Genomic DNA, 22,841 nt, shown 5'->3' with positions numbered 1-22,841 from the left:
ATAGGGTATTTAGTTGGATGGTCAGTGCCTGTAGGAGGCTTAGGTAAGACATATGAGACTCTATGGGCAGAAATAATGACCTGTTGCTAGCCATGATGTGGTGAGGGACCTTATCCATGGTGAATTGCACATGGATTAGTTCCATGTTGTCATCCTGTTTAACCAAACTGGAGGTATGCTTGTTGCTTATGGAGATCGAGACATCTCCAACTTTGGCCCAAGTCTGTGCTGTTGTTGGTCTAAATGTGTGGAAATCACTGTAACCTTGCACAGTCATAGTAAGAGTACTTTCTATGGCTTTAAACCGAGTCTCGTTCACAGCACTGATGTCTACATTCTCCACAGTGAGGAGAGCTTGAATAGTGTGTGCTTTTTTATTTAGGTTCCTAGCATTGAGAAGTAATACCTTAAGGTAGCTTAGAGACTTTTACACTGTGTTGGTAGTTTTGTCTTTTTTTTTTTGCATTGCATAAAAAAAAGCTCTAAGGGGGGTGAATAAAGTTTTAGCCAATATCCAAAAGGGACATGCGCAGCTCATCCTTGGTAAAGTAACGTGGTCTGTTGACCATGTCCTTACATGCTGACAGATATTGGATCCCCCTGGAATGACACAAGACACCAATTATTAAAACCAATAATTTTATGCTCGTATTGTGGCATCATCCTCAGTGAAAGTAGAATTCCGCTTACTGTGTCTGTGACACATATTCAAAGAGGTCCATGATATTCATATAGTCCAGTGAGGTACAGCTCTGGTCATGTACACCTACATGGACTGCAAAAGAATAATATTGCACCTGGGGTGCAGTGACTTGAGTAAATGTATGATATTGTGGATCCTGGCTCCAGATAGGTAACTAACTGTTATCTTTACATGGTCTAACCTGGTAAGAAGGGCATCTGTGTGCCACACAATGGATTCCCAATGACATTTGTATTAGGTAAGGCATATGTTTGCCTTATGGGCTTTACTCTTGGTGGACCATTATTTTATTATTTATTTTACACTTGTTGACCGGGTTTGTCTGACTGAGCTGAAGATCCCTTTTTAGCAGAAGCCCAGGGAGAAAAGCTCCAACATATTATACAATTTTCATTATAAATTAGCATTGAACAACAATGTTACAGGATTATTACAAGGAATTAAGTAGCAATACAATGTCATACAGTGTCAATAATCAGGAGTATAGCAAAGCTCTTTCAAGATGTATAAAAATAAGTAATATGTCATTAAGATGAATATATTTTTTGGGGTAAGTGGTTACAAAAACCCAGTTTTATCATAATGTAGTTGCATGAAGGCAAAACAATTACTATAGAATTTTTCTCTGAGGTGATTAGCTTAATAGTTTTTAGAAGACAGTAGAAAGAGTATTCAAGGAAGATTAGAGAGAGCTAGTGAGAAGAGTGAGTTAAAGGCAGAAAGTAGATTAAGGTATGGGAAGTAGGGGATGTTTAAGGCGGGAGAGTGCAGCTCTTTGGTGGCCGTCTTAAAATGTTTAGGATGTGTAAGGGTCCTGAGTTTTAGTGAAAGCTTATTCCAGGCAATAGTGGAGTGATAGCTGTACATGTTACATGCAAATTTAGACTTGGGTTTGTAGATTTGTAGTAAGTCTTGTTTAGAGCGTCAGAGAGATCTGGAGGGAGAATAATGGGAGATGAGAGGGCATAGTGCCAGGCAGTAGGAAGGCTGCTATAGGATAGAATCAATGCTCTGGAACTGAGAGAGAAGAGGCTGGTGGGGTAATTCAAGCCAGTTTAGGTGTTTTAGAAGGAGACAGTGATGGGATTTATAGGTTTGTTGGGCAGCAAATCTAGCTACCTTTTTGTAGGTAGATTCCAGTTTGCTCAGGAGTGTTGAGTTAAAATTTGTGACAATTTGCAAGTTGTACATTAGACCAGTTAGAAGGTAGGTAAGAGAGAGAGTAACCTTGGGTTCAGAGGTAAGGAATTTCTTTGATATGGTAAAGGAGCCCTAGTTTTGAATGAGTCTTTTTGATACAGTTATTAACATGCAAGTCAAATTTAAGCTGATCGTCGATGGTTATGCATAAGAGCTTAGTGCTGGATTCTGCTTGAATGAAAGTGTTATTAAGGGATTGTATGGAGAAGGAGGGTTTAATATTGTTGAAGTTTTTAGGTAGGAAGAGTAACAGCTTTGTTTTTTAGGGTTAAGGTTGAGCTGATTGTTGGAAAGCCATGTTTTGACTAAGTTAAAAGATGCCTGAAGAGATGAGAAGAGCTTAGAGAGAGAGTTGGCTATGGTGCTGACTGTAAAGTCATCTGCGTAGTGCACTAAAGCTGACTGAAGACAGAAGGTATTGAGCTGATTAGTAAAGATATTAAAATGTAAAGGCCCTAGGATAGACCCTTCAGGTGTACCCATTTTTACAGGGAGAGTAGAGGAGAGTGCAAAGTGCCATCTCACTGATTGAGCTCTATCAGTGAGGTAGCTGGAGAACCATGCAACAGTATCAGAAGAGAATTGCACAAACTCCACTCCACACACCTTCAGACAGAAACAACTCTGATCCAAAACAATACCAAAACAGCAAAATCTTCAGAAGTCAGGAATCGAAAAACAGGAACCAAAGTCAAATCCAAAAGCAAATTCTTTATTCTCCAGCGCCTCGGTGTAACCACCTTTCAAGAGTATACATTCTCACTGAAAGGATGGATATATATATATATATATATATACTCATAGCAATTAATTAAACAATTAATTAAACAATTATGTTCAAAAAAGTTTTAAAGCAGACACCTCCAGTTTATTTCATTATTCAGTCCACAGGGTGTCATTGTATTGTATTTCAAAATAAAATACTTTCCTTATATTGTAAGTTATATTTCAAAGCATTTTCATCATTACAAAGACATTTCACACTTTCTAAAACTGTTCCTGTTAAAAATGAAGCATCACTATTATGATAAACACTAAAATGTGTGGCAATAAATTTATTTTCCCTTTTATGTCTTATGTCTCTAATGTGCTCATCTAACCTAATACAAAACTCTCTTTTAGTTTCACCTATGTAATATAATCCACAGGGACAGTGTAAAGCATACACATACTCCCTTGCTTCTACAGGTAAAACTATCTCTTACTGTGAACCTAATGTTGTTAATATAATTAAATGTTCTAACTATATTCCTACAAACACTGCATCTACTGCAACATCTTGTACCAAATTCACTTAGTGGTCTTGGTAAACAAAATTTGGGCATTACAAATTTACCATGTACCACCATATCTTTCAAATTTCTTCCCCTTTTATAGGAGAATAAAGGTTTTTGTGGCAAAATGTGCATCAACACCTTGTCTTTCACTAAAAATGTCCAAAAATGTTCCACTACATCCTTTATGTCTCCACTTTTTACATTATATGTAGAGACAAAATAAATATCCTTACAAGTTTTATCACTGGTTGCCAGATGATATTTCTTATAATGGTGATGTTCACCCTTATTACATTTATTCCTTACCATATTATTCTCCTTTTTTACCTTCATAAGGGCATTTTCTAAAATATTCACAACCGTACCCTCTTTTCAAAAACATATTATATGTGATATCCCATTCCCTTTGTAAATTTTCTTGTGTGTTACATAATCTAGATACCCTTGCCAATTCCCCATAAGGGAGAGCTTCCAAAGTATGTACAGGATGGCAGCTAGATGCATGAAGGTATTGATTACCATCTATAAACTTCCTATGTATATTTGATATAATTTTACCATGTTCTGTACCCTCCAAAACAAGATCCAAGAATATTACTTTGTTTCCCTTCTGTATTCCATCAAATTCTAACCCAAATGGGTTACCATGTAAGTCTGTCAAAAATTCATTAACTGAATCAAAACCACCATCACAAATAAAAATCAAATCATCTATGTAACGAAAATAAAATAACACATTACATTTCATAAAATTTAACTCAAATAAAAATTTCCTTTCAAAAAAATTCATAAACAAATTGGCATACATGGGGGCAAAAGCTGCCCCCATTGCTGTACCTTGTTTCTGCCGATACAAAACATCATTAAAGATAAAATAATTATTCTTTAAACAGAAATCCAACAAATCTACTATGAAATCAACAGAAGGGTTGTCTTTTAAAGAAGATCTCACTGCATTGAGGCCATCATCATGTCTAATAGAGGTATATAGACTTTTAGCATCCATAACCAACCAATACATTTTGTTCCAAGAGATAGAGGATATTTTGTTTAAAAATTCCATACTATCTTTGATGTAAACTGGAGATTTAACTACATATGGTAAAAATATTCTATGTAAAATCAAACCAGTGTTATGTAGGAAATAGTTGCAGGCTGAAATAATGGGTTGACCTGGGGGGTTATGTAAGTTCTTATGTATTTTTGGTAAACAAAAGAATACAGCTAGGTCCTTTCTATCATTATCTAACCTATTCCTCACATCCTTCTCTGTAAAAAAACCCAGCATGACTCCCCTGTCCAACATGTGTTTAAATTTTGTAACAGCCTTTTGATAATGAATCATATTGCTTCTTTCATATGTTGTTTCATCCTGCAAATGATTCATACACATCTCAAAATATTGCACAACACTCATTATAACGATTTTGTTTCCCTTATCGGAAGGTTTAATACTAATATCCTTCCTGTCACATAATTCTTTTAAAGCACTCCATTTTTTATAAGTTAAGTTATATAAACTATTACATCTATTCAATTTCATATTTCTACATATATTCTCAAATTCAAATTTAATCATGGAGCCATAATGAATAGCTCTCTGATTAATAAAAGGCGGAATAAATTTGTTAGAAGAAGCTACATAAGACATATCTATTGCATTGCCAACAATAGGAAATTGCACATCATCATTACTTATACATTCATCACATGAATAAAAACTATCCTCAGATTCACATGAAGAAAAGCCTCCATGTGCAGAATTAGAACATCCTTGGTCCCTGCTAAAATGAACTTTCAAATGTATCTTCCTAAGAAATTTAAAAATATCTTGCTGTATCAAATATTCTTTAGGAAAAACAGTAGGTATAAACTTTAAACCTAAACATAACACAGCAAACTGTTCATCAGACAAATCACAACAAGATAAATTTAGAACAATACTTTTATCATTAAAGTCATTACTGTTTAAATTTCCTGTTGTTATATTGTTGTCCATACCTCCGATTCTGACGAAAATTGTCAGGTCGATTGAATTTCTGAACAGAGACATCTTCTTGCTCATAACTTCTCAGGCGTTTCTGTCCCTGTTGAAATGTTCGTTCCTGATGCTGCAAGCCTCCATTGTTAAACTCCTGTTGCATCCTACGTGGTTGTGCTGGTCTAGGTAATTCCGGAAATTCCTTACTGGTGTCCGACCTAAACTCTTCCCCTGAAGAAGCAAAAGAAGAAAACAACGGTGCATCAGTAAATCTTACCCTCCTACGTTGTTTCCGCTTATGTTCTGTCCAATTAGGAGGGTAAGAAAATGCAGTCCCTGCTTCATATTCATTGATATCACGTATTAATTTTGTTTTCTTTTGTTTTACAAGTTCATGCTCTAGATTATTCAGTCTCTCATTAGTCTTCTCCATGAAAGACTTCATATTTTCTAGACTCACAGATGAACTAATACTATGTGAAAGGGAAACCAGCTCCTGTTTAAGAGACTGATGTTTGAGCTGGTCCCTTTCCAACAGAATGTGAAGCCACTCTATTACACACTTGTGTGCTGCTATGAACCAGCGTTCCTTAAATTTCTTATCAGCAGCACAATTCAAGTCAAATCGTGTACTAGGATTCTTTACGAATCTAAGACCTCTAGGTGTAATATTCAAGCTAATATATTTTTGCAAACCTAAAATGTTAAAGTGCACCCTTGTCTCTTTCTCAATCAACCTATCATATTTTTGATACAGTTCTCTGATTTCTGGAGACACACTTTGAAATTTATGTCCCACAGAAACAAAAGGGTCAAGCACTCTTTTATTTCTTTCTTGCAAAAATTGATCAAAAAATTGACAGTCTCTCACTTCAGGTTGACGTGCATCCACAGGAACATGTGCAGAAACATTTACAGCAGGTCTAGAACCTGAAAAAAACTGCTCAATAGTTCTCTGTTGAGCAGAATAAATCATAGAGCTTTCAGCCCCTACAGTACCTTGTTGCAAAGCTGTGTTCTGAAAAACCCTGGGAATATCCAAATTAGGATCAGTCGACATCCCTGGATAATTGCACAAACTCCACTCCACACACCTTCAGATAGAAACAAGGTGGTTACACCGAGGCGCTGGAGAATAAAGAATTTGCTTTTGGATTTGACTTTGGTTCCTGTTTTTCGATTCCTGACTTCTGAAGATTTTGCTGTTTTGGTATTGTTTTGGATCAGAGTTGGTTCTAGTATCAGAAGAGAAGTTGAGGTTATGCAGTTTGTGCAGCAGAAGAGAGTGTGAAACAGTGTCGAAGGCTTTCAAAAATAGGCAAGAAATAAGTTTATGGTCATCCATGGCTATAGAGACAGTGTTGAGGAAGGATACTAGAGCTGTAGTGGTGTTATGTTTGGGTCTGAAGCCATGTTGAGTGGGTGCAAGCAGATTTTCCTGTATTAGATACTGCATAACTTGTTTATGAATACATTTTTCTAGTACTTTAGAGAGAGTGGAGAGGATAGCGATAGGTCTAAAGTTGGAGATATCAGAGGAGTTACCTCCTTTGTGTATCGGTAGAGTGTAGCCTTTTTTCCAGATGGAAGGGACTTTAGATTCAGAGATAGAGCAATTAATAGGATAGACACAGGGAGAGCAAAAGAGTCAGCTGCTAGTAGAAGAAAAGTGGAAGGAATATTGTCAGCTGATGCTGAGCATGGTTTTAATTTAGAGAGTAGAGTTTTGATGTAGCTAGTAGGTACAGGTTTGATGAAGAAGGTATTTGAGAAGAAAGTATTAGGAGTAGGTTCAGAAAAGTTGGAGATGTTAGTAGTAGACGAGTTTGGGTTTGGATTGAGAAGCTTAGATATTGAATCGATAAAATAGGTATTGAAGATAGTGGCAGTTTCTTCAGATGTCTTGTCTAAGCATGGATTGGGGGAGCTAACATTACCGGGATGTAATATTTGGTTAATAGAGTTCCAGAATTTTTTAGGATTAGATCTTAGGGCTGTGGGAGGTTTGTTATAGAAGTCCTTTTTATCTTTGTTTATGTGATTTTTGTCAGATTTCTGAGTTCTTTATATTTTTGCATGTCTGCAGGGAGCTTAGTTTGTGACCATTTTTTCCATATTTTGTCTCTAGTTATCATAAGGGTACGAGTGGCTTTTGATAGCCACGGAGATAAGGTGGACTTAATTTGAACTTTGCGAGGGGGAGCAAGTGAGTCTAAGATGCTATGGAAGGTGAAGTTGAAAGCTAGGACTGCTGCTTCTAGTGGGAGTTGGGTAAGGAATTTCCAGTTTACTTTAGAGAGGAGAGCATTAAAGGTTTCTGGATGGAAGTTATAGTGTTTGCGACAGGTAATAAATCTAGGAGGTTTTCCGAAGTGAGGAGTGAACCTATGCACTTTTATAGGGGAGTGATCGCTCAGGGTGTTTGGCAGGGTTTCATTGGAACGGTTAGGTTGTGTTTTGTGTAAAAAGGACAGAAAGGCAATTTGGAGTGGCTTCCAGGTGAACTGTTTTGATACTGAAAGACCATATCATATTTCTTTATCAGTCCCAGATATGGCATCCTGGCACCTCAAAATATTTAATTTGAGTATCATGCCTCTAGCAAACTTTTTTCTGAAGATTTGGAAGCTAGACAAAGTCTGGGAAACAGTAGAAATAGATACTTAGAGTTATTCATTTATTTATTTATTGCCATTTGTTTACAGGGCAAGACTGACTGGGCCAAGAAGGCCCATTGCAGAAGAAGCACAGGGATTAAAGCTCCACATACATAAATAAATATATAATATATGTGACACAGTAGAAACATTTACAGTTCACAATCAAGGATCCAAATTGATAAGATACATTTCATAGAGACCTTTAAAATGCAACGGCAGTAATACATGAGGAGGAAGGGCAAGATCATAAGGGAAAATGCATAAGTACAGTATCTTAGTTAAGACTAAGACAGGAAATGTGGACAGGAAAATACAATTACTACCAGAGGAGAAGCAGGAAGGTAGGTCACAGATCAGCAGAAGTGAAACAATATCAGAGATAGCCGTTGGATGAGAATTCTTTTAGAGACATTCTGAATCTCTATAGGTTTGGATTATATCTAATGAGTACTGGGAAGGAATTCCAGTTTGTTTTGCAACAGTATGGGAGTAAGAAGCATTAACCAGGAGATGTATTGGGTTTGTAGCTGGAGATGAGATGTTTGTTATTAGAGTGAATGGGTTTGTTACGATATTAGCATGGGAGAATGTTGTTAAAGGTAGTACAAGAAGAGGGTTTACAAATTATGTTATGTGTTGTAATTAGCTGAAGGTATATAAGATGATGGGGAGTTCACACCATTTAAGAAGTGAAGAGCAGTGCAGTGCAGTGGTGAGTGAAACATGCTGAGCTAGAAGTGAATTTCATTATTTTAATATACCATGCTTTGAGTTTAGATTTTAGTGTGGATTGGAAGCATGTAAGGATCAGAGCTCCATATAGGAGTGAGTAAAGGAGGTGTGCAATTGTGAGGGTGATATTTGTGGTTGAATTTAAGAAATTTTTTTTTGTGAGTTTTTTTGTTATTTTGGATGTGAAGATAAAACTTGATACTGTCATTGATTATCATAGCTAGCAGTTTTGTATGGGAGCCTTCTTCTGTTTGAGTGTTAGTGAAAAGATTTTAAAGTTGTCTTTGCTATTACAGTAGGTTTTTGGAAAGAATAGGAGAAGTTTTTTTAGGCTCTAAGAAGAAGTTGAGCATTTCAAAACCATGACTCAATTAAGGTGAAGAATTCTTGAGTTATTTGTAGTAGATGCAACACACTATTAGAGGAGCATATAAACATGGAGTCAACTTTATATTGGATAAGAGAAGTTTGGCAGGAAGGCGGCATGGCGGTTATTGAAAAAAATGTTGAAAGCGAGGGGTCTGAGGATGGTAAGGGGACAGAGAGCATTGTCATTTTACTGCCTAGTGTCTATCAGATTAATAGCTTTGGAGCCCGTTTAGAACAGGAGTACACAGACCAATGTTAGATAGTTGTTGCAAGAGACACCATGTCAAAAGCTTTAGACAGGTCAAGGAATAGTACAGAGACTATTTTGCCAGTGTCTCTTGCAATTCTTATGGTGTCCATGAAGGACAGAAGGGCAGAAGCTGCACTATGACCATGCCTGACACCATGCTGAGTAAGGGTTAACAGCTGATTTTGTAAAATATGTTGGAGCAGCTGGGTGTAGATGCATTTCTCTAGTAGCTTAGAAAAGGGGGGATAGTATTCCTTTTGGGTGGAAGTGAGCAACATCGGGTGAGCTTCTGCCTTTGTGAAGAGAGAATGACAGAGAGAAAGAGAGAGATGATATGAGCCTTTTTCCAGATTGAGGGCACATGGGTTTGAGTATGGATGTATTGATGAAGTAGGCTATAGCATGAGTAGCTAGTTTAAGCTATTCTGTTGGAAGGCTGTCAGCTGCAGGACAAGACAGTAAGTTTAAGATGTAACTTTTATTGTGAAAGTTGGGACTGGTTTGAAGGTAAAGGACAGGAAGATTTAGCTTGGGTTTAGTTAGGTGAAGTGGTGTGTGAAATCTGGCTGGGCAGAGAGTGTTTTGGAATGGTTGTGAGAAAGATGTGTGGAGAGATTGGAGTAGTTTGGGGGGAGGGGCTGGATGAAGATATTGAATTCACAGTTAAGGAGGAGATGCAATCTATGAAGTAGGTATTGAATAAGGTTGCAGTCTTTTGGAGTGAGTTGTTAGGAGAGAGACTAAGGTCTTTTTTGCTACCAGGAGAATACCTCTCAACCTCTTAGAGCAAGAAATCTGGACAAAGCCATGAATACAAATGGGACAAAGGCCCAAAAATAGGGCCAATTTTTAAATATTGCTCTTACAAACTTAGAAAAGTTGATACAATAATAGGTTTTGCACTAGCATGAATTTTTCTGAAGGGTATGAAGTCTGTACTCTCCAGTCCAGCTGGTGAATCTGGGAATCTTGAGGCAATGTTACAGTTGCCTCATGTACACAGACAACCCTCTCCTCCTTCCAACAAACACAAATGTATGTGAAAGATGCAACTATACAGCCAAACTGGAGGCCAAGCGCTCTCAACCCAAGGCTGGAACAGTCAGTCAGGAAGTGAAGGGAAACACTTGTACCACACTACCAGACACACCACACTACCAGTCTCACATGCACCAGTCATATCTACACCAGCAAACAACACACATAAATACACAAAAACATACTCGGAGGCTCTAAATAAAAATCTGCCTAAGCAGCAGAGACCTCCAAAGCAGATATCCAAGCAACCTCCACCCTCAAACAAGAACCATTAATCACATACTTCACAAAGTCAGTGTGCCACGCAACCACAGCCCTTAAGGCTTAACAACACACCCAATACACTAATAATAGGTGACTCTATTGTCAGGCACACTGACGTTCCACTCACTAGACTGAACAAGGAGAAGGTTACTGTAAGCTGCCTGTCGGGTGCCAGGATTCGCCACATAACACAAGCACTCAGGTCACTCCAAAACAAGTACAAATATGACTCTGTCATTGTACATGTTGGTGTGAATGACCTGAGATGTACCTCCTTGGACTACATGAAAAGAGACATAGAGAAGCTCTCTGATCATGTAGCCAAGGCCGGTATGACCCTGACCTTGAGTAGCATCTTGCCCTCACCAAGAATGATGCCACAGTACAAAGAAAAAATTATCAGTTTTAACAATTGTCTAAGCTATTGGTGTCATTCAAAGGGGATCCAGTGTCTGTCAGCCTGGGATGACATGCTCAACAAGCCACGCTGCTTCACCAGACATGGCTTGCACCTGTCGCCCTTAGGATTTTGAATACTGGCCAAGGCTCTTGCCACCCCCATAGTGCCTTTTTTAGGCAAGGCTCAAAAGGCAAACCCACCTCCATAAACAACACAAATAACCAAAAACTGAGGGTAATGCTACTCAATGCCAGAAGTCTAAACCTCAAAATGCACGCACTCGAGGCACTCCTCAGCATGGAGAAAATCAATATCTGTGCAGTAACAGAAACCTGGTTCACTCCATCACTACCAGGCTACAACTCATACCATACCTTTCAGCCCCAGAACCTGGACCGAAATACAAAAGGAGGGGGTGTATCCATTTTCATAAAGGATACCCACACCTCCAGGTTAGTAGCACAGCACGAGGCCTCAGAGACCATCCATGTGCAACTAACTGTAGGCAAAGCAGCTTTTCAGATTGTAGCTTGCTACAGATCACCCACCTTGTCTCAGGACCTCCACTCAGCATTCCTGAGAACATTGGAAAATATGAAGGTCCTACCTAACACCATGATATTGGGTGATTTCAACTACCCAAACATTGACTGGGAAAACTACTCAAGTACAAACTCCTTTGTCCAACGCTTCTTAGAGTTTATAAACTCAAATGCCCTGGAACAGCTGGTCACCATGCCCACAAGAGGTGACAACATATTGGACCTGATCATCACCAACATGGGGGATCAGTGCTCCACACCAGAGGTAAACCCCTCACTGGTAAGATCAGACCATAAACTAACCACACTGGACATCCACATCCCCACCCCACCCCCAGTCAAGGAAATCATTGTGAAAAACTTTTCAAAAGCCAATTTCACACTTCTCAAGACCGAGGTGGAAAGTTTCAAAGCCCCCTTGCTGAAGGATAATGCTGCCCAAACCGCAGAATTCTTTACAAATGCATTCTATGAGCAGCTACAGGAATGCATGGATCGAGCAATCCCAAGTAAAACCAAGACTCACTCCTCCAAAAAGAGGAAACCAGTCTGGTGTCCCCAGCCATAAATAAGCTATACAACAGAAGGAGGAAACTATTACATGATGGAGCAAAATCCCAAAAAGGAAAGGCATCCCTGATCAATATTAGCAAGAAACAACGATCCCTCATAAAATCATCCAAGGCCAGTTTCGAAAGAAAAATTGCCAAAGACTCTAAAGATAATCACAAAGCCTTCTTTAGCTATGTCAAGAATCTAGGTGGCAACTCTCAGATATGCTCTGAGCTAGTGCAAAATGGCAAAAAATACACTGAACCAACTGACATTGCCAACATCCTGGCTGAAAGGTTCAGTGCAAACTTTACCCCCCCCCCACCCCCAAAAGGGCCTGTGTCCAGCTCAGAAGAATGTAGAGCCCCTGACATCACAGACACGCAGGTAAAAACAGCCCTCTCCAAAGCTAAAAACACAGCATCAATGGGACCAGATGGTATCCCAGGCTGCATCTCACACAAGCTCCAAAATGAACTAAACCCTCACCTAAATTCACTGTTCAAACTCAGCCTTACCACAGGCTATGTACCCAAAGAATGGCATACAGCAACAGTCATCCCGCTCCACAAAGGTGGTGCCACAACACATCCTGGGAACTATCGCTCTATAAGCCTGACTACCCTGGTCTGCAAAGCTATGGAGCGCATTGTCATGGAACTCATAAACTGAGACATTGGGAACCTCCAGACACTGGACCCTACCCAATTCGGCTTTGTTAAAGGCAGATCCTGCCTCCTAAATCTATTTAACTTCTTTAAAATAGTTACCATGGCCATAGATGAGGGAAAGGTAGTCCACACAGCCTACCTGGACTTCGCTAAGGTCTTCGACACCATTCCTCACTCTGGCATCATAGATAAGCTTACCAGCTTGAACATTAACCCCTATGTCATGAGATGGGTTGCCAACTGGCTCACGGATATAACTCACATGGTCAGAGTTGCGGGTGCCATGTCCGACTCTAAACCAGTTACAAGTGGCGACCCACAGAGCTCAGTCCTGGGACCCCTCCTGTTCAGTATATACTTCTCTGAGGTACAGGCAAGCATGGGAGGACTATGGCTGACCAAGTTTGCAGATGACTGCAAACTGGGAGCCATAATCAACTCTCTGGCTGACACAGACATCCTCCAGAAGGGTCTCACAGAGACAGATACCTGGTGTCAGAACCATGGCCTCAAGCTAAATGCCAAAAAGTGCATAGTCATACTCTTTGGGAAAAACAAAGTGCCCACAAATTATCACACAGGTGGTAATCCACTAAGTACGGAAGATGTAATTAGGGATCTGGGGACCCAGGTAGATAGCAACCTCTCCTTTGATAATCACATTGCCAAAGTGGTTAGAAAATCCTTCTATGTAGCCCACCTAATCACGAAAGCGTTCACATCTAGATCTAGAGAGGTCATTGTGCTCCTCTACTCATCACTCATTAGGCCCATGATAGAGTACAATGCCCCATTTGGAATGTACCTTACTTGGCACCTGCAACAGCTGGAAAGACCACAGAAGTACCTCACCAAGAGGATCATGGGCCTCAAACAGATGCCCTATGCAGCTCGACTAAAGAAACTCCAGCTCTACTCGGTTGCTTACCACCTGCTCAGAGGTGATCTCTGCCTGACTTACAAGGTCATGTCCAACCCAGAATTAATGGACATGCTCCACCACAAGAAAACTAAATCTCTTAGAGCCACACGCTCCAGTGAGTTAAACCTCAGCACAACAATAAACAGGACATGCTAGAAGGATAGATTCCTGTCCTAGAGACTTCTCTCGCTGTGGAATGGGATCCCAATTTATGTTAGGCAAAGCCCCTCACTGTCTCTCTTCAAGAGGAATCTTGATGAGTGGATGGGAAATCATAAATTTACCCCTGGGATCACTTCAATGGCCCTGCTAGACAGAGGCCCAGGAAACTAATTTAAAAGGGAGGCGAAAGCCAACACATTCTGGCTAGGCTTATAAATGCCCTTGGGCAGATAGCCTAGTACCTACCTATGAACCTATGAATCTAAATGTCTTTCATTATTTTCTAACTTTACTCTTTAATGATTTGCCATTAATTTGCCAGAAAAACACAATTTGTTTGAAAAACGGACCAAAAATATGAAGCAAAAATCTGGACATTCTGCAAAAATCTGTACAGTTGAGAGGCATGGGAGTCAGTAGAGAGTAGATAAAATACCAACATTTGTTGGTTGTGCTTATGGTAAGTTCAAATGTAATTGTATTTTGTTGATGTTTACTTGATTTTTGACTAAGTTACAAATCTACCTGAATGCTAGAAGCTGTTAAATTGTTTCATGTTTCTGTTATTGTTTCTCACCTGTGTCCTTATCCTTCATAAAACATCTGTTTTGTTTAGTAAGCCAAGGAGCATGATTTGATTTGACTCTTTTTGTTTGCAGTGAGACCATACTGAGTATGTTTAGAAAAAGTGTGCTGAAATGGTTAACAGCTTCATCTAGGGGTATGATTTTTAGGGCCTATATTATATCCTCGAATGCTTAAAAAAGCGAACGCTGATTGATCAAACTTATTTTCGCGAAACTGCAAAATATCGAAGCAGCAGAAACTCTAATTTTTTCCTAGAGAAAGAATTTGGTTGTCCTTTTCTGTTGCTTCGGTATTTTCAGTGTTATGGTGGAAAGTTACCAGTCAGATACAGGTAAGTGAGCGATTGTGTGGATGTGAGTGTTAGGGTGATTTAGGTGAGTTAGGGTTAGGGCTCGGGTTAGGTGTGTGTGCGATTGAGTGGACATGAGGGTTAGGGCGGATTTAAGTGAGTTAGGGTTAGGGAGCAAGTGAGGTGAGTGTGCGGCAGTGACAGACATTAGGGTTAGGGTTTAGGTTAAGGTAAGTGGGTAGTTAGTGGTGTGTGCATAGTTTAATGTAGGGTTAGGTATCAGATTTTAGGTGTATGTGTGTGGATTTCTGTTTGTTTGGTGTGCTTGTGTTGTGTGTATGGGTTTTGGATCAGCGATTTTTTTCCCTGGGAAAAAAATCACTGATCTGACAGTTCGAGATTGTAAGCTTTCGCTTAAATTAGGTCGATCAATCAGCGGTCACTTTTTTAAGCGTTCGATTATATAATATAGACCCGATTTTTAAAGGAGACTTCTTCACAGCCAGTAATGTATCATTGAAAGAGAAAGGGTAGAACTTAGGTTACATGCCATCTTTTATTCATTGTTTTCAGTCTGGGGTGTATACTTTGTTTGGTTGTGAACAGGGAAGTGGTCACTTAGAGCATCAGAATGTGCACTGGCAGAGTTATACTGGGTTCAGATACCAATATCCAGTCAAAGATATTACCTTTGTCATGCTTATTGTTATATCTTGTTGGGGTTGTTATGAGTGATGTTAAATCAAATAGGGTTATGCTGGAGAGAGGTAGTCTGCAGAAAGGGTTAGCCAGTCAATGTTGACATCGCACAGGATGATGGTTTTGTTACAGATCGATCCATTTGTCCAGAACAGAATGTCTTCTAGTATAGGTATATTGTTGCCTATGGGGTACATATATTATGATGATGCTCTTATTCTTATTTAAATTTAGGAAGATAATAAGTATTTAAGCAGTATGGAAGTTTCAGATTGACTTTGTGAATTTAAAGATGGTGTAGGGGTTAGAGTAAAGGCAATTTATGCCGCCAGCTATCTTTTTATCCTGTCTAATCTAACTATGTTGCAGCTAGGGAGAAGAGTTTCAGTGTCACTAATATTTGGTTGAAGCCAGATTTCTGTGATGACTAAGATGTCAGAGGTTTATTGAGATATCTAGACATGCCGTTCTGTTACTTCATTACAAATACTATGTAGTATTTACTGTGATGAGGTTAAGGTCTTTTGATGAAGTGTTAGTGTTGGAAGAGGAAAGTGCATTAAGTTGAGTGGGGATTAGAGTTAGAAGCAATGGAATAGGGGTGGAGAGACTGTGATGATGAGGGTAGGTAAGTAAATTGTTGAAGAGGCAGTAGGGATTGGTGTGGGTGGTAAAGGTGGTCTAGGGTTAGGGTGAATGTCTCCCCACTGTCAGATTTTAGAGGCTTGTGGTCTATGGGTGGAAATAGGCTTGATTTTTAACAGAAAATATTTGTTGTTAATTGGTGAAGGATGAAAGTGGAGTAATTTAAGTGTAAAGAGGAGACTGGTGTTAAGCTTACAAAGAATCTGTGAGATATCCTGGTAGCTGATGCAGAGGTGAAGATATAAATCATAATTAGTGGTGAGATGGATGGCTTTGGGAATTAAAAGAATGTGATAGGCTGTGGAGTGACCTAGCAGCCATATAAGTATGGAAAACATGGTAGTATTGTAAGAGATTATTACTAGGATGATAAAGTATGAATTAAAAAGTTTAAACAGAGAGAGTGACTATGTAAGATGATGTAAATTGAGGTTTAGTAGATGTATATACTTTGTAGTACAGGAGTGTGGCAGTATGGTAGGGAAAACTTAAATACATTAGGGGTAGAACATTGAATCTAGAAAGTGCAAATATAACGTAGGCATGCCTGAGAAGATAGTTTTAGGCAGATTGGAGTATAGTAGTAGGATGCAGTTAGGAAGGAATAGATTTGTTTGGGCAAATAGTCCCAATACCTAGTTAACTGGTAGAGTGGGAGGAGGTAAGGATAGTATAAGTGTAGTTGTAGTGGTGTGGGTGGGAACTGGCCCAAATGAAGGTAAGAGTGCAAATGTTACTGTTTGCTATTTACTATATAAAGTAAATTATATAAAGCAGGGATTTAACAAGAAAGTTTACAAACTTGTAAAGTAGGGCACTAGTAGCAACAATAGTTTACTACATGAAAATAAAATTAGAAGAATAAATAAGAGAAGTATGATTAGGGGTGGTCTGACAAAATCTTCTGCTTGCTGGGGAACTATTACATAAAGAAAGGATGAAATTAGATTAGTATCAAAAATCTTGTAGTTAATTATCTGATGTTGAATAAATGTCTGTGGTGGAGGAGGGAAATAGTTTTACCTAATGTGTGACTATGAAATACAGTTAATAAATTAAATTAAGTACTGTCAGATGGGAGAATTCATAAAATATCCATACATGAGAGCTATAGATTAAAGGCTGCCTATGAAGGGGTACATTAGGCTGTTAAAAATTGGGTTCTACAGTTCTAAAGGTATGACAAGTTATGCTATAGCAACTAATATACAGAGCTAGTGACTACATCCCTCATGTAATGTGCATGCATTATACCAATATTACAGCAAAAGTTTTCTTTTCAAATGTGCAGATGATGTGCTTGTGCCTTTGAGGTTGTACAAGAATGTTGCGTGAAAAACTTAAGGTTTATTATGATATATCCAGCCTTTGTCCGATAGTTTTCTTTCCAACCTGCATGAACATTTTTTTAAATCCATAAGATGCTTTTGTCAGGAAACATGTTTTTAAATCTGAATGGATCAGCTGGTAGCTTCAAGCAGATTCTCAAGGAAGAGACTGTGAACTAGTGTTGCAAGACAACTGAAGTACTACAGATGAAGGGCAGTGGACATCACAAATGCAGCACTAATCAAATTCTATGATGGCATCACAGGATTGGCAAGCAGCAGCTGTTTAACATGCCTGAAATGCTTTATGACAGTTGTGTGAGTCAAAGTACAAAGGCTGGAAGCAAACATACAACTTAGAGAAGTACTCCCACAAGTTCAATGCATATAGCTAAATCTTGCTTTGGGACAATATACTGAGGTTTTTTTAGACTTTATTTCAAAGAAATGTTAAATAGGTTTAATAATTTTAGCTCATTATTATGATTTTCTCTGAATTGCTCAATAAAGTACATGTGTTAAAAGAATAAATTAAGTTATGAGAACTTTTGAAAGTTATTTAAGTGTGGTGATATGCATTATCTCCCAAATGTTTAATTTCTACATCAAGAATATATAACTGCGTATTTCTTTTTTATGTACTCTAGTGTTAATATGATTTTTTTTGTAGATACAGGATGAAACTTGGTTTTCTGCAACTTTATTTTATTAACATACAGTTACATAAATCTTTCAATGGTTATGTCACTCCAAAGATCACATGGTCTTTGTTGTATGATATGTAAATGAAAGTGGTTATGATATTTACTTAGCTGTGGTAACAGTGAGAACATATATAATAAGCTAAATCAGAATGGTAAACTGGTGAGTTTTTGTTGAATTTGCATCTCACAATCTACAGAAATGAAATAGTTGATTTAAGGTATATTTATTTTATAGTTGGGTAACAGGATAGGTGTGTGGGACCAGGGACCATTTTCAACCATGACCTGGGCTTCAAGCAAAAATACAAAGTTACTATTAAAGAGTTACAAAAACAAATCATTGAGATATACAGTGTTGTCAGAGAAGGTGTAGGAAGATAACATTGTGTAAATATCTAGCCAACATATTTAAACATAATTCACTGACTAACACTGGCATAAGTACCAGTTAACTATGAACACTTTTTTAAACTTCTATAATTGATATAATATCTATATAATCTCTGACCAGATAGAGAATATATTATTACGAGTAACTCAGTTATATACAGTATGTGCATTAGACGTGACAGCAAGAAATATTTTTTTTGTATAACTTGAGCTTTGGTGAGTGTGGATAAATGGCATGTACATTTGTCATTCTTGGTAGAATAAAATGTACCTTGTTATTACCTCTACAGCAGTCCATTAAATAAAACATACATATGGTATGGACAATATTAATCTTGGGGAAAAGATAAAGAGGAACTGAGAAAGGCATATATATCATTCAGAGGAACACTATTTAACCATTGATTTTAAATCATTTAGGTATTGGGAAAGTGTGGTCTTAAAGCCCTGGAGGGAGTCTGTTTTTTTTCCCCCAAAGAACAGCTTATTCAGTAGTGCAGGGCCAAATTTAGAAAAGACATGCACCTCAATGATAGTTTTGAAAGTTTTCCATTTTAATCCGCTAACAGTTTTCTTGGCTACTTCTTAAGAAGTTAGATTGGTCTGTAGGTTATAGACTGCCATCCCAACCAGGGACTGATATCAGAGTATAGACAAAGAGAAAAGTAATAAAGGAGTGTTGAATAAAAGACCAGCTCTGGCAGACTTTTTAGCTGAGTCAAGAAGAGAAGCTGCAGATAAAGAGGGATAATTAGTATAGCATATGACATATTACATGGTAACTAAAATAGTCTGTCAGAGGAGGTTAGAAAATATTGTGAAGAAAGTCTACAAAGACAATTGGCAAAGGAACAACTGGAGAACATCTGTTTGGCTCCCAAGTATGCAACAAAGTTCAGAAGGTTTAGGATTTTTGCTTGGAAGTGTTTGCATATATATTTTATACCCCAAGCAGACTGAAAAGAAGTTTTCATCAGGTAGCCAGCAGATAATGGAGGTGAAATGGAAAAGAAAGAGGCAACTGGGAACATGTTCTCTGAGAATGTAACAAGTTTGCAGATTTTTAAAATTCCATACAGATTACTCTGTCAGAAATGTTGGAGAAGTAAATGGCTACAACTAAGGAAATGCATCTTTTTTAAGCTGGGAAACTGTAAATTGTTTACACAGAGTAAGGTTTGAATAAATTTAATGCTATTGGCTCCCAAAAAGCAGTTACTAAAAATAGTAATCAAAATGTAAACCAGCTGTAAATGAAGTACTGAATATTTTAAAGGAGATAAATGAACTATAGGTAGGATCTTTAGAAAAGGGAAGAAGCAAATTACATATAAACAAATGGAATGCAGAATAATGTTCAGGAGGCTGAGTGAGATATAAGGGAACTCAGGAAATGAGCAATGTATGTACTGCTGGAATGAATATATGTTAAAAAGGGAGTTCAGTTGCTAATTTTGGTGCCAGGATTCATCAAATCATGCAAGCACCCAAGTCCTTAAAGGAGAACCACACCGAAAAACTGAAAAAAAGGAACGTGTTTCAGCAAATCTTGAACTTTTCTGCATTACTAATGTCTATGTATCAAAGTAAGTGGTTACTATTAATTTCTAATTTGTTATACCCCAAAATGACCTGAAAGGAGGCTGACATGACTTGCATGATTTAGTTTTACAGTCGATGCCTTTGTCTTCCTGATGTCATTTTAAACAGACAAAAAGAAAACCTTACTAAGGGATCATTCACTGTGGTTTTCCCTCTCATCACTTTACAACAGTGCTGTGACTGCCATCTTATGATTGTGATCATCAAACTGCATTTTTGATTACTTTGCTTCATTTGATTTTAAGGAATGTTTGAATAACATGTTTGAAATGTAGCTGAGTTAATTGTTCTTTTCAAAGTAAAAACTGCAGTTCAGGGTTTACATGTGAGAAATCTGACCTATGTGATTAATAGGTGATATGTGGGCTGGGAAGTTTTGTGTTGTATTAACAGTTTTAAATATTGTGCTGGAATTAAAGTCTTTGACGTCAATCTTTTCTTATGTCAACAAAACACTGCATGCAATGCAAAAATGCTTTAACTAAACACCAGAAGAAACATGTACTTGTTCGATTCTCAGCTAAAGCGTCTTCTGTGTGGAGACATGCATGAATAGGCGTACCTTCATTGAAGGTTGTACGTCAGGGCTGGCAACTCGGTACGTAAAAATCAACTGCCAATCATTAGTTGAACGGCAGTTCCACTGTGGTGACCCCTAACCGGGAAAAGCCGAAAGATACAGCAACAACAGAGTAGAAAAAAATGCAAAATCAAATACTGACAGAAAGTAAGAAGAACTACTTTCTTTGTGGCACTGAGAGTTTGATTAATGGGAAAGACATTTACATCTGAAAACTAAACTTGAAAGCCCTGCCCTTTTACATAGTCCAGGTTACTCCATTTATCTGAAGTGTGATGCTGGCAGACTGTAACTGATATGGCACATTTAAATGCCATTGTTTAAGAGGCATTGTTTTCTTAATGACTCTACAGTTGAGATAAGTGACCCAACCTAATCAGTCTGCCACTCTTAGAAACCTTTGTAATATAACAGATGAGCCAAATGCAGGAAAGAAAGACAAATATAACAATTAAATGATGCCTTTTCTGTATGTGAAGTGTTTAGTGTTGGATTATTGGAAAGAAAGAAAAAAAAACTTTACTTTTGGGTGGAGTGCTCCTTTAAGCAAAAGATGCCAGTATGACTCTGTCATAGTTCATGCTGGTGTCAATGACTTGAGGTGTACCTCCCTGGACTACATGAAGATTGGCATGATGGAGCTCTCAGACAAAGCATCACAAGCAGGTATGAACTAGCATTGAGCAACATTGTACCTTCTCCAAGGATGATGCCACAATACGAGCAAAAAATAATTGACTTCAATAATTAGTTTAGTTTTTGGTGTCATTCAAAGGGGATCCACTATTTATCACCATAGGAGGACATGATCAACACACCATGCTGTTTTGCCAGGAATGACCTACATCTACTCCCTCTAGGGTTTTGATTATTGTCCACCCCGATACTACCTTTTTCAGGCAATGCCAAACGGATAAACGTTCCAACATAATGAAACAAGCAAAGGAAAACATGAAGGTATTACTGATCAATGCCAGGAGCTTAAACAAGAAACTGACTCCCTACAACCATTCTCACCCTGGATGATGTTGATATCTGTGTGGTGACTGAGACATGGTTTAAAATGGTAGACAGCACTCCTGCTGTTCAGGGCTAAAGCATCGTCCACATGTTTAGACCAGTTCTGGGCAGGACAGGAAAAAAGATGGAGGTGTCTCAATCTTTATCCAGAAAAGACTCACATCAAAGCTGGTAAAGTAGCATGATGCGTCTTCATGTCAAAATAACTATTAGAAAGGTCCTGTACCAAATAATAGCTAGCAACAGAACTCCCCCAATGATGCAAAAAATCCACAGCACCTGTCTACAGGAACTAGAATCACTCAGTATTAAACACAATACCATTTTCCTAGGTGGTCTAAACTATCCAACTATACTGTAGGAAACCTAAACTACCACTAGTACTTAATTACAGAGATGCCTGGGCATTGTCAATAAAAATGTCCTCAAAGAATTAGTCAGAGTACCCAACAGAGGGAATAACATCTTGGATCTTGTCTTTACTAATACTGGGGCATCTTAAACTATTCCTTGCATATTTTCATCACTTGTTAGGTCTGACCATAAAGCAGTCTCCTTCAAAATAAAATTGAAACCAGAGATTCTTTCCACCCAAAGTACCTTTAGAAATTTCTTTAAGACAAACTAGCTACTCCAAAGTAATACATTGGCAAGCTTCAAATCCCCACCAAAGCCAGTTAACTCCACCAAATATGTAGAAAGAATACACCACCACACTATATCAGCATGTAAACAGTTGCAGTAGATGCAGCTGTTCCCTGTAGGAACAAGTGTGGGGTAAACCCCAGAAACAAACCCCCATGGTGGAACCATAATATCAACAAACTTTACAATAAAAGGAAACTAATGTTCACCTAAAGTAAGAAGGTAATTTGCAAAATGTTAGAGACATTGTCACTAAAATAAACAAACAACTCAGGATCTTAATAAAATCCATCAAAGCCAAGTTTGATGCTAAAATAGCTACCCAAGACAACCTCAAGTCCTTTTTAGTTATGTTCATAATCTCAAAAACAAAATGCAGCAATGTCCTGAGCTAATTCAGAACAATGTGACCTACAATGAGGCTGAAGATGTAGTGACCCTACTGGCTGATAAATGTAGCTCTAACTTTATCCCTCTATCCCCTCTGTCTGCCCCTCAAGATATACCTGAAACTGGCTCACATCCAGCTATCACTCAAGACAATGTCCTATGAGTGCTATCAAAAGCGAAAAATACTGCATCAGTGGACCAGAAAATATCTCTGGATGCATCCTAAATACCATGAAGC

The sequence above is a fragment of the Protopterus annectens genome, chromosome 5.part0 (assembly GCF_019279795.1).
Source record: "Protopterus annectens isolate FY-2018-M chromosome 5.part0, PAN1.0, whole genome shotgun sequence".
In the NCBI taxonomy this organism is placed as follows: Eukaryota; Metazoa; Chordata; order Ceratodontiformes; family Protopteridae; genus Protopterus; species Protopterus annectens.
The sequence above is the reverse complement of the archived record's forward strand: the minus strand, read 5'-3'. Positions refer to the sequence as shown.